We start from the raw sequence: 11,300 nt of genomic DNA, 5'->3' as shown, positions 1-11,300 counted from the left end.
AATACATGTATGCTCATGTATAACTAAAGCATTATGCTGTACACCAAAATTGACACAACATTGTAAACTGACTATATTTCAATTAAAAAAAGAAAGAATTGGAATTCAGATTATAGATGACAATTTTAAAAGCCTTGTATCCAGTTTATTTTTATATTTATTTCATGGCATTTTTAAATGTCTTATTTGCGTAAGTAGTAGAAAGTGATAATACATTTTTTTCTAACTTTTTATTTTGAAATAACTTTAGATATACAGAAGAATTGTTAAGTACTGTACATCTTTCACTTGGCTTCCTCTAATGTTAATATCCTATGTAAACATGATACATTTATCAAAACGAAGAAACAATTAACATTGATAAAATACCATTAACTATAGTTTTTTTTTTTTTTTTTGCTGTTTGTGCATTTTATTTTTTTCTTGCCTCTTTATTTTTTATTTTTATTATTTTTTATTTATTTGTCTTTATTGAGTTATAGTCAGTTTACAATGTGTCAATTTCTGGTGTATAGCATGATTTTTCAGTCATACATGAATATACATATATTCATTTTCATACTCTTCTTCACCATGAGCTACAAGATCTTGTATATATTTCCCTGTGCTATACAGTATAATCTTGTTTATCTATTATATATATACCTGTCAGTAACTACAAATCTCGAACTCCCAGTCTGTCCCTTCCCACCCCTCTCCACCCCCCAGCAACCACAAGCTTGTGTTCTATGTCTATGAATCTTTTTCTGTTTTATATTTAAGTTCATTTGTCTTTTTTATTTTTTGAGATTCCACATATGAGTGATCTTATATGGTATTTTTCTTTTCTTTCAGGCTTACTTCACTTAGAATGACTTTCTCCAGGGATAGCCATGTTGCTGCAAATGGCATTATGTTGTTATTTTTGTGGCTGAATAGTATTCCATTGTATTAATATACTACAACTTCTTTATCCAGTCACCTGTTGATGGACATTTAGGTTGTTTCCATGTCTTGGCTATTGTAAATAGTGCTGCTATGATCATTCGGGTGCTGGTGTTTTTTCAATATATCCTTCTGGATATTATGCCCAGGAGTGGGATTGCTGGGTCATACGGTAAGTCTGTTTTTAGTATTTTGAGGAATCTCCATACTGTTTTCCACAATCTTGCCTCTTTTTTAAAAATTGAAATATAGTTGATTTACGATATTGTATTAGTTTCAGGTGTTTAGCATAGTGAATCACAGTTTCTAAAGATTATATTCCATTTATAGTTATTTAAAATATAGTCTATATTCTCTGTGCTGTACAATATACCTTGTAGCTTATTTATTTTGCATATAGTAGTTTGTACCTCTTAATCCTATACCTCTGTCTTGTCCCTCCCCACTTCTCTCACCTCACTGGTAACCACAGATTATTTTCTGTATCTCTGAATCTGTTTCTATTTTGTTATATTGTTTTATTTTTTAGATTCCATGTGTAAGTGATAACATAGAGTATTTGTCTTTCTCTATCTGACTTACTTCACTAAGCATAATATCCTTCAGGTCCATCTATGGCAAAATTACATTCTTTTTAATGGCTGAGTATTATTCCATTGTACACATATACTACATCTTCTTTATCCATTCATCTGTTGATGGACACTTGGGTTGCTTCCATATCTTGGCTATTGTAAATAATGCTGCTGTGAACATTGAGGTGTGTGTGTCTTTTTGAATTAGTGTTTTTATTTTCTTCAGATATATACCCAGGAGTGGAATTCCTTGATCATATGGTAGTTCTGTTTTTATGTTTTTTGAGGAACCTCTATACTGTTTTCCACAGTGGCTGCACCAATGTACATTCTCACCAACAGTGTACAAGGGTTCCCTTTTCTCCACATCCTTGCTAACATTTGTTATTTGTGTTCTTTTTGATGAAGGTCGTTCGGAGAGGTGTGGGTTGATATTCATTGTGCATTTGATTTGCATTTCTCTGATGACTAGCAATGTTGAGCATCTTTTCATGTGCCTGTTGGCCATCTGTATGTCTGTAAATGTGTCTATGCAGGTCTTATGCCCATTTTTTAATCAGGTCTGTTTTTTGGTATTGAGTTATATGAGCTGTTAATATATTTTGGATATTAACCCCTTATTGGTCTTATCATTTGTGAATATTTTCTCCTATTCAGTAGTTTTTTTTTTTTTTTCACTTTGTAGATAGTTTCCTTTGCTGTGCAAAAGCTTTCAAGTTTAATTAGGTTCCGTTTGTTTCTTTTTGTTTCCTTTACTTGAGGAGACAGATCCAAAAAATATTACTACAATTTATATCAAAGAGTGTTCTGCCTATTTTTTTTTTTTTCTAGGAGTTATGGTTTCTGGTTTCTGGTCTTATATTTAGGTCTTCATATACTGATCTTATGATTCCACAATGTTGCTAAATTCATTTTTAATCTGGTAGTTTATTGTAGATCCTTTTAGATTTTCTCTATAGATAATCATATCATCTGCAAATATAGACAATTTTTCTTTCTTTCCAATCTATGTGTCTTACAGTTTTCTTGTATCATTAAACTGGATAGGACTTCAAGTACAGTGTTGAGTAGGAGTGATGAGAGCGGACCTCCTTGCCTGTTCCTGATCTTTGGATCAGTTTCTCACCATTAAGTAGGCTGTTAGCTGTAGCTTTTTGTACATGTTCTTTATCAGGTCGAGAAAGCTCCGTTATATTCCTAGTTTGCTAAGAGTCTATCATAAATGTTGGATTTTGTCAAATTTGTTATATCTGTTTAAACAATCATGGTTTTTAAAAATTCTGTTAATATGAATTACATTGGTTATTGAGACAGCCTTGCATTCCACAGGTGAGACACATATTATTTTCATGTATTGCTAGAATCGCTTTGCTAAAATTTTATTGATGAGTTTTATATCTGTGTCTATGAGGAATATTGGCAGTGATTTTCTTCTGTTGTCTTTGTCTGATTTTGATTTTACAATAGTGATAGCCTCAGTATGAGTTGGGATGTGTTTGCTTCTCTTATGTTTTCTTGACAATATTATGTAGAATTAGAATTTGCCAGTGACACTATCTGGGCCTTGAGGTTTTGGGGAAAGTTTTAAATAGATTCAATTTCTGTATTATATATAGGACTGTTTTTTCTAGGGTTGGACAATTTGTGTATTTTTGAAGGAATTTTGTCCTGTAGTAGAAATAGAGAGGAAAGATCCTGATGGCGTCCTGCCTCCTGTCTGGCTGCTGTTCCCCCGCCCCAGGTCTGCACCACAGCGGTCACTTCTTAGGGCTCTTTCTGTGAGTGCCAGGTAGAGTTCATGGGGCAGCAGCATGTGAGAGGATGCCAGCCAGTGTCTTCAGCCCCACCGATTTCACACTGTTCTTCCATTCTGCAGTCTGTCTTCACCTGTTTGCCAGCTGTTCCAGCTGCACTAGCTGCGGTGGGCTTGTGTCTTCTCTCCTCTTCCAAGGAGAAAATTTTGGACCATTTGTTTCCCTTGCAACCTTAGGTCTCATATGAGTTCACATAAAGTCTTAAATTTGAAGCTAGTGTTGCTCTTTTTTGTTGCAAGGGTGAAAATACCACTTTTTCCAGCTCTCCACATCCTGAAGAAGTTTGTTTTTGAAAACACCAATTCAGTTTCAAGATATATTCTTCAGTTAAGTCAAATGGTGGAAGAATGCTTATTCTGACCTCTTCACATAAATGATTTAACCTGGAAGTACACTGTGATGATAGTGTACTAAGCATTCGCTTGTAAAATGTTGGTGTTTACACTCTTAACAACTGAAAAAAATAGTGTATTTTTAAAATAATTCAAGTAAATCTGAGAGCTGCCAAACCACTCTGCAAAACTCACTTGTTTGAAGAATGTATAGTTAATTGTGTAGGGTTTGGACTTCTGTTTCGGGGAAAAGGAGAGACAACCAAGCAAGATAGGTGTAGATTCTTCTAAAAATATTAGGTCAATAAGGATAGTAGGCTTGTAGAAGGACTCCTGTTTTAAGTGCATGAACTCTAGTCAGTCGATTAATGGATAAAGCTTAATGTTACTTATTAAGCTACAGAATGCTTTGTATTTATAATTTATACTCTTCCTTCTTCCAAACAAAAATTTAAAGGAATATGGTAGATCTTAAGAGTGAAAAATTATATATGCCTGCATTGAGGTAAATCTGCCCTAATTAGAGTATAGAAGTAAACCAGAAACACTTGAGAAGGGTAAAATTAAAAACTTTCTAGAAGAAAATGTAGGAAAATATCTTGTGATACAGAAGGGCTTCTTAAATAGCAGTCCCCCAACATGGGCTATGTGGCAGGAAAAAAAAGATGAATTTTATTATACCAAAATTATGAATTTATTTTCAGAAAAAAACTATAGGCATATTTAATAGAAAAATAGTAGTTTGGGAGAGGATGTTAATAAAAATCTAAAACTGACAGGGGACTCTTATCTTTTTGGACTATATAGGAAAGTCCTAGAAATCAAAACAAAAAAACTCCAGGGTGTTAGTATATTGCTTATATAACAAATTACCCACAAATGTAGTGGGTTAAAACAGTAAGCACTTAACTCTCACAGCCTCTATGGGTCAGAAATTTGGGAGTGGCTTAGCCATGTATTTCTGTGTCAGGGGTTTCATGATGTTGCAGTCAGCGTGTTGGCGACAGCTGCGTATCTGAAGGCTTACCTGGAGCTGGAAGGTCCAGTTTAAGATGTCTCATTCACCTGCCGAATGTCTGGCAAGTTGGTGCCGGCTGGTGGCTCTTTTTCCCCTTGTGGATCTCTTCATAAAACTTCTTGAGTTTCCCCAGGACGTGACGGCAGCCTCTCCTAGAATAAGTCATCTAAGAGAATAAGGCAGAAGCCACAGTACCTATTATGACCTAGTCTCAATTCACGTGCTGTAATTTTTCAGTATCCTTACTAATTACACAGGTGAGCCCTGTATAGTGTAGGAAGGACACATTCACAAAAAGGTGTGAATGAAGGAAGGATCATTAATGGATTATCTTGTAGGCTCAATACCATAGCCAGGAATCCCAATTTAAAAAAAAAAAAAGATGAAATATGAACAGGCAATTTGTAGAAGAAATGTAAAAAGCTAACAAGTGTGTTAAGAAACTCAAACTTACCAGAGAGGTGTTAATTAAAACAATGGTGCTGCTTTATACCTGTTCATTTGGGAAACGTGGTTAGATAACGGTAAGCATTCAAAAAGGTGAAGGTAGAGGAACCATCATGCACTGCTGGTGGAATGTAGACTGGCACAGCATTTTAGAGAGGAGTCTGTTGATACCTGGTAAATTAAGTATGTCACCTCAGATTCAATTAGTTTGCTAGAGTGGCTCACAGAACTCAGAGAAACACTTAACATTTACCAGTTTATTAAAGGAAATGATGAAGAATACAGATGAACAGCTAGATGAAGGGTGAGGTCTGGGGAAGTTTCCTGGGTGCAGGAGCTACTTTTGCTGTGAATTTGAGGTGCATCAGCTTCCCAGAGTGATGTGTTTGCCAACCTGAAAGCTCTGCAAACATCATGTTATTGGGATTTTGTGGGGGCTTCCTCACTTGGGCATGATTGATTATTGTTTCTAGCGCCTGTCCCCTATCTGGATAATGGGGAGGTAGGGCTGAAAATTCTAAGCTTCTAATCATGGCTTGGTCTTTCTCATTAAAAGCCCTGATCTAAGAGCCCACCCAGAGTCACCTTGACAGAGAAAAAGATGTTCTTAGTACTCTTATCACGTAAGAACTTACAAGGGTTTTAGGAGCCCTGTGTCAGGAACCGAGGACAGAGACCAATATATATATTTATTACTCTATTACAGGGAATATATAGGAGGATGCTCATTGCTGTTTTGTTTGTGATGACAGGAGTTGGAAGCAGTCTGGGTGTTTTATCGTTGGTCTGGGTGTTTATCATTGGTCCGGATATCAGGTACTGTATGGCAATTCGATACATAATAAATACACATAAGACAACATGGATAGATCTTAAACATTGTTCTAAATTTTTAAAATTTCAGTTATTTCCAGGGAGGGAAATAGCTCAGTGGTAGTGTGCATTATTAACATGCATGAGGTCCCAGGTTCAATCCCCCATACCTCCATTCAAAACAAAACAAAACAAAAAAGTAAAAAGGTGGGGGAGGGCATAGCTCAGGGTATAGCACGAGGTCCTGGGTTTAGTCTCCAGTACTGCCATTAAATAGATAAAACTAATTACCCCCTACCCCGCGCGCGCAAAAAGTTATATAGATTAGATAACATTTTTTAAAAGTCTCAGTTATTTCCTTTGTGCCTCCATTTTCCATTTTTATTATGTTATCCTGACATCTCAAATATAACATGTCTAAACCGAAACTCTTTTTTTTTTTTTTATTCACTGCCAAACAGCAACTATCAGAACTGAACTGCCTAGAATAAAAACCCATTTACTTCTTCCAGTCCTACTCATCTCAGTTGGCGTCACTACCACCCACCCAGTTGCTGAGACAAAACCTGCCCCACTGATACATATCCCATCTCTCAGCAACACATCCTGTTATCTCTGCTTCCGTGACACATCCTGGTGCCTGGGATTCTGTGTATTAAACTAGCAACTCACATAATTTTAATGTAGGAGATTGATGATTATATGATTACAATTGCTACCACTCTAGAACTTCTAGTTTTGAGTTCATAGTGATCACGCCAGCAGAGGGCAGTGGACTAGCACAAGAGTAAGAATTTAAGCATTCTAGAGATGACGAGTTATCAAAAATTACTTCTGCTTTCTCTTGATATTTTTTATTTTAATGGGGGAAGGAGGTGGTGACATTGGTGAACGTTCTTTAATTTTGAGATTGTACCCTCTTCATTTCTTGAAGGACAATGAGGCATCTAGTTTACCCAGTGTTTGCTTGCTGTTAGTGGCAGTTTCAGTCTCCTAACATCTTACCTGACCTTCATATCTACCTTTCTAAAATGAGGGGATTGGATTAATTTTTTGTTTTATTGAGGTATAACTGATCAAATTATAATGTATTTAAAGTATACAGTGTGATTATTTGATACATGAATAATTTGTAAAGAATTCTCACGATTGAAATAACATTCATCACATCACATATTTACATTTTTTTTTGATAAGAATGCTTAAGATTTATTTTCTTACCTAAATTTCAAATGTACAATACACTGTGATCAACTATAGTCACCATGCTATACTTAGGTCCTCATACCCTACTCATTTTATAACTGAAAGTTTATATGCCCTTTCAACAGCCTCTCCCCTTTCTCCCAGCCCATGGCAACCACCATGCTACTTTTTATTTCTATGAGTTTGACTTCTTTTTAAGATTCCACATGTAAATGCTAATGAGGTATTTGTTCTATCTATCTGGCTTATTTTGCTTGGTGAAATGCCCTCCTGATTAATCCATGTTGTCAAAAATGAGAGCATTTCTTTTTTTAAAAAAGGCTGAATAATATTCTACTATATAATATACACCACATTTCCTTTACTCATTCATCCTGCAGAGTACACTTAGGTTGTTTCAAAATCTTGGCTATTGTGAGTAATGCTGCAGCAAACATGGGAGTACAGATATCTCCTTGAGAGAATGATTTTATTTCCTTTGAATACATACCCAAAAATGGGATTTTTGAATCTTACGGTAGTTCTATTTAATTTCTTGAGGAACCTCCATACCATTTTCTGTAGTGGCTGTACCAGTTTACATACCCTAACAGTGTACAAGGGTTTCCTTTTCTCCATATCCTCACCATCAATTGCTATCTCTGGTCTTTTTGATAACAGCCATCCTGCAGGTGAGGTAATATCTCATTGTGGCTCTGATTTGCATTTCCTTGATTATTAGTAATGTTGACCATCTATTCATGTACCTGTTAGCCATTTGGATGTCTTTGGAAAAATGTCCATTTGAGTCTTTGCCTATTGTTTAATTGGGTTATGTTTTTGGTTTTGGTGTTTGCTGTTGAATTGTTTGAGTGATGAGAATGAGTATCCTTTCTTTTTCCTGATCTTAGAGGAAAAACTTTCAGCCTTTTTGCCATTGAGTATGATCTTAGCTGTGTGCTTATAATATATGGCCTTTACTATGTTCCATCTGTACCTAATTTGTTGAGAGTTTTTATCATGAAAGGATGTTGAATTTCACCAAATGCTTTGATGAAATATATTGGGATGAGGCATATATTAGGATGATCATGATTTTTTATCCTTCATTTTGTTAACATATTTATTGATTTGCGTATGTTGAACCATCTTTGCATCCCAAAGATAAATCCCACTTGATCATGGTATATGATCCTTTTAATGTATTGTTGAAACTGGTTTGCTAATACTTTGTTGAGGATTTTTGCATCTGTGTTCATCAGTTTTGATACTAGGATATTGTTGAGTTGAGAAGCATTCCTTCCTCTTCAATTTTTGGAAGACTTTGAGAAGGATTGATATTAATTCTTTAAATGTCTGGTGAAATTAACTAGTGAAGCCAGACAGTCCTGGATTTTTCTTTGTTGGGAAATTTTGACTATTGATTTAGTCTCTTTTTTCATTATTGATCTGTTCAGATTTTCTGTTTCTTTTTGGTTCAATCTTGGTAGGTTGTGTATTTCTAGTAATTCATTCATTTCTTCTAGTTTGTCTAATTTGTTGGCACATAATCATTCATAGTAGTTTCTTGTGATCCTTAGCATTCCTTTATTATCAGTTGTAGTGTCTCTTTTATTTCTGATTTTATGTTTTCTCTCTTTTAGTCTTAGTCTAGCTAAAGTGTCTTTGATCTTTGCTATTGTCTTTATAGTCTCTATATCGTTTTTTTTTTTCCTGTTCTCATCTTTGTTATTTCCTTCCTTTTGCTAAATTTGGGCTTAGTTCTTCTTTTTTCTAGTTCCTTGAGATATAAAGTTAGATTCTTTGTTTGGGCTCTTTCTTCTTTTTACTGTAGCTATTTATCACTATGAAATTCCTTCTTATTACTGCTTTTCCTGTATCCCATAGTTTGGGGCATGTTGATCGTCTGGAGGTATTTAAAATTTTTTCTTCTGATTTTCTCTTTGACCCAGTAGAGCGTGTTGTTTAATTTCCATGTATTTGTGAATTTTCCAGTTTTCTTGCTGTTATTGATCTAGTTTCATTCCATGTGGTTATAAAAGATACTTGGAGTAGTTGAAGTCTTCTTAAATTTGTTGACTTGTCTTGTGACCTAACGTGACCTCTCCTGGGGAATGTGTTCCATGTGCACTTGAGAAGGATGTGTATTCTTCTGCTGATATGTGGAAAGTTATGTAAATGAACTTTCATTTGATCTATAGTGTTCAAGTCAATTGTTTCTTGATTGATTTTCTGGGTGGATGTTCTGTCCATTATTGTAAGCAGGGTATTGAAGTTCCCCACTATTATTTTACTGCTGTCACTTTCTGCCTTTCAGGTCTGTCAGTATTTGCTTTATATCTTGAGATGCTCTGATGTTGAGTTGTGTTATGTATATAATTGTTATATCTTCCAGTTGAATTTATCCTTTTATTATTATATAATGTCTCTAGAGACAGTTTTAGACTTAAAGTATATTTTATCTGATATGAGTATAGCTATCCCTGTGCTCTTTTAAGTTATGATTTGTGTGAAATATCTTTTTCTCTTGCTTCACTTTCAGTCTATGTTTATCTTTAATTCAAAAGCAAGTCTCTTGTAGACAGTATGTTGATGGATCTTGGTTTACATGTGGCCACTTTGTGCCTTTTTATTGGTGACTTTAAATATTTTAAGTTAAATTATTGATAAATGATGACTTAACATTGACATTTTGCTAAATGTTTTCTGTTTTTCACTTGTTTTGTCCCTTCCTTCCTCTCTTGCTCTCTTCCTTTCTCATCTCATGATTTTTTATAGTGATTTTGTTTGTTTTTTTCTACTTCATCTTTTGTGTATCTGTTATAAGTTTTTTTGTTGGTTAGCTTGAGGCTTGCACAAAATATCTTGTAATTAAAACCTTCTATTTTAAATTGATAACACAATTTCAGTTTTGTACAAAATACTGTCCTTTTATTGTTCCCATCTCAACACTTCATGTTCTTGTAGACAGTTGATGTTCTTTTATATTGTGTAGCCATGAACAAATTTATATCTATTAAATTTTATATCAGGATTAAAAATAACTTACACATCACCTTTACTGTGTTAATCTGCATGTGTCTGTATATGTGTCTTTATCTGTGATACTTATGCTTTCACATAAATGTTTATGTTGCTGTTTACCATGTTTTCATTTCATTTGAGCAAGTCACAGCTAAGAGGCTACCTCTTGGTGTGGGTCCAGAGTGGATGTGCACTTGCTGCAGCAGTGGTGCAGCAGAAGTCTAAGGCGCAGGCTCATGTGGGGCAGTTACAGAGACAGGGCCCAGGGTGTGTACGTGGTTGTGGGAGAGGGCTGTCAACTCTGGAACTGGGGGCTGGGGATCCAGCAGTGTACACAGGTGGCTCTGCTCTGGAGAGGGAGCAGCATTGCACAGAGGCAGCTCTGGCCCTTGGTGTGAGGATGCAGCTGCTGCTCTGAGCCTAGCAGGGGGTAGGAGACAGCAGTGGTGACTCCGGGCAATTCTGTCGGCTGGTTTCAGCATAAGTGTAGACTGTAGGGGTTCTTGGTGGCAAAAGCCATGGTGCCCTCAGCACTGATGAAGGCTGCTGAGATCCTTTGGTTCTCTTTTTTCCTCGTAGGAGGCAATCACATTTATCCCTCGTGGCCATAAGCTGTGCCAGACTGGGGGACGAGATGACATATGTATGCTTTCTATACCTTTCTATGCACCACCTTTGGTTTTTGTACTCCTCGGGATTTCTGCAGTGACTTTAGGGTACACTGGAGTTCTCCCAGAGCTGTTTCCATCAGTATGTAGTTGTTTATTCTTTGTTTTTTGTTTGGGGGACAAGCATTGGATCCTCCTAGTCTACCATTTTACTGACATTACCGGTTTTTATTTTTTGGGTAAATTCATAGGGGTAGAATTGTTGGATCATAAGGTAGGTTTATGTGTAGTTTTATTCAAAAACAATCAAACAAAAACTCGTCAGATCTTTTTCTAACATAGTATATACTATTTTACATTCCACCAAGAATGCATGAGAGTTCTAGTTGCTCCAAACCCCACCAATATTTGATGTTGTCAATCTTTCATTTTAGCCATTCTAGTGCCTTTAGTGTTGATGACTAATAATGATGAACACTTTTTTTCTCTACATGCTTACTGGCCATTTAATATGTATTCTTTTACGAAGTGTCTAGATATTTTGCCCATATTTATTGGGC

The 11,300-nt window shown here is 35.7% G+C and overlaps 1 protein-coding gene across 2 annotated transcripts in view; it reads left to right on the top strand.

Annotated features, from left to right (window-relative positions):
* The first annotated feature begins 2,687 nt into the window (after window positions 1-2,687).
* Window positions 2,688-11,300, top strand: part of BTLA (B and T lymphocyte associated) — a 70,424-nt gene continuing 61,811 nt past the window's right edge. The window contains exon 1 of one of the 2 annotated variants that reach the window (XR_004319640.1): window positions 2,688-5,926. The gene's annotated coding sequence lies outside the window, so the exon portion shown is untranslated. Of the gene's footprint in view, window positions 5,927-7,364; window positions 9,021-11,300 lie in introns of those variants that run through there. The other variant, XR_004319642.1, reaches the window with a different exon arrangement.

Source organism: Camelus ferus, chromosome 1 (genome assembly GCF_009834535.1).
Source record: "Camelus ferus isolate YT-003-E chromosome 1, BCGSAC_Cfer_1.0, whole genome shotgun sequence".
Classification (NCBI taxonomy): Eukaryota; Metazoa; Chordata; class Mammalia; order Artiodactyla; family Camelidae; genus Camelus; species Camelus ferus.
Note: the sequence above shows the minus strand (reverse complement) of the source record. Positions and strands in the feature narration are given on the sequence as shown.